The 2,136-nt window shown below is 41.4% G+C and overlaps 1 protein-coding gene across 1 annotated transcript in view; it reads right to left on the reverse strand.

Annotated features, from left to right (window-relative positions):
• The window catches only part of WDR88 (WD repeat domain 88), a 36,561-nt gene that overhangs the window by 2,688 nt on the left and 31,737 nt on the right, over positions 1 to 2,136 (reverse strand). The window lies entirely within an intron of this gene.

Below are 2,136 nucleotides of genomic sequence, written 5' to 3' on the forward strand. Positions count from 1 at the left end.
TAGAAACATCGATGGATCTGTTGCCTCCTGCACACCCCCTACTGGGGATGTGCCCGCAACCAAGGTACATGCCCTTGACCGGAATCGGACCTGGGACGTTTCAGTCGACGCTCGAGTCTATCCACTGAGCCAAACCGGTTACAGCACCTTTCCAGCTTTTGCTCTGCAAGTCCCGTGTCCCATTTTTCAGCAATGGGTGTGGAAGTTCATAATAGGAGCCGAAAGCAAAATATCTTCAATGCCAAATGGATATGCATAGATGATTCACCTGCCATAGGGCATTACTGTTTTCCACACTTTGCAGTTCACAATAATAGATCACCCATCACTGTGATTCACTCCCAGTGATGCGACTTAAATATTCAACCTAACTGCATTGTAACTCTGAGTTTTAACAGTTTGCCTTTGATTCTACCTATGGATTAACTGTTGAGCTTTGTTTCAGATAGTGCTGATAGAATTTTTAAACTGTGACTATCGTGATCTGTTTTGTAAGAGGATAATGAAAGTGAGAACAATTACAAGACCAATGACAGCATGGCCCTTGCGTCACCAGAAAAGGAAGCTACACAATTGTGTTTAACGACAGTTAGACACGTAAAAGTAGATTAGGGGCCCTGAACATCCTCCGGTATACCAAAAGGTTGCAGGTTTGACACCAAAAGGTTGCGAGTTTGATTCCTGGTCAGGGCACATACCTAAGATACAGATTCAATCCCCGGTCAGGACACATATAGGAAGCAACCGATCCATGTTTCTCTCTTTCCCCCTCTTCTCTCTCTATTTAATTAAAAACCAATTTTATACAGATTCAATCCCCGGTCAGGACACATACAGGAAGCAACCGATCCATGTTTCTCTCTCTCCCCCCTCTTCTCTCTCTATTTAATTAAAAACCAATTTTAAAAAATCAATTAGCCCTGGCCTTTTTGCTCAATGGTTAGACCATCAGCCCAAAGACTGAAGGGTTGAGGGTTTGATTCCTGATCAAGGGCATGTACCTTGGTTGCAAGTTCAACCCCTGGCCCCAGTCTGGGCGTGTATGGGAGGCAACCAATCTCTCTCTCTCCCTTTCTAACTCTATCTTCCCCCTCCTCCTCCTTCTCCTCCTCATGGTTACAGCGTTGGCCTGAACCAAAGGGCATGTATTTGGGTTGCAGGTTCAATCCCTGGCCCTGTTTGGGGCGTATGCAGGAGGGAAGCAACCAATGTCTCTCTCTCCCCTCCTCTTCCTCCTCCTCCCTCCCTCCCTCCCTCCCTTTCACTCTCTCTCTAAAAAAAATCAATGGAAAAAATATCCTTGGGTGAGAATTAAAAGGAAAAAGAAAACTGTCTTTTAAAAAAACACAAAAACACCTAGACTGGAGAGTAAATAACCAGAACAAAGCATACTGCACAGTATGCAGAAATACCTGATTAGGTTTGGTAGAGAAGAAAGTGTGAAAAGCACATATGGTAACTGAATGGGGATGAGATAGGCAAGTTCTAAATTATTCAAAAGTTTTTCATCTTCCACAAAAATACTAATGTGGAAAAAAAGAAATATAAGGCATCCAATTCAAAAAGAAGTAAAATTATCTCTAGTTGAAGATTATATGACCTTGTATATAATAAATCCTAAGGAATCTACTAAAAAGCTATTAGAACTAATAAACAAGCTCAGTAGGAGGGCAGGATATAAAATCAACACACAAAAATCAATTGTATTTTTATACACTTGCAGTGAACAATCTTGCAATTGGACAATTCCATTTAGCATCAAAAGGAATAAAATGCTTAGAAATAAATTTAATAAAAGAAGTGCAAAACTCACAGACCAATATCTAAAAAATATTGTTAAAACTAAAAAAGACATAAATAAGTTGAAAGACATCCCATGTTCAATGAATCAGAAAACTTAATATTGGTAAGATGGCAGTAGCCCCCAAAATGATCTCCAGATTCAACACAATCCCTATGAAAACCCCAGCTGACTCCTCTGCAGATATTCACTAACTCAGTGGTCGACAAACTATGACTTGCAAGCCACATGCGGCTCTTTGGCCCCTTGAGTGTGGCTCTTCCACAAAATACCACATGCAGGCGCGCACGTACAGTGCGATTGAAACTTTGTGGCCCATGCGCAGAAGTCGGTAT

This window comes from Myotis brandtii, unplaced genomic scaffold (assembly GCF_000412655.1).
Source record: "Myotis brandtii unplaced genomic scaffold, ASM41265v1 scaffold165, whole genome shotgun sequence".
Lineage (NCBI taxonomy): Eukaryota > Metazoa > Chordata > Mammalia > Chiroptera > Vespertilionidae > Myotis > Myotis brandtii.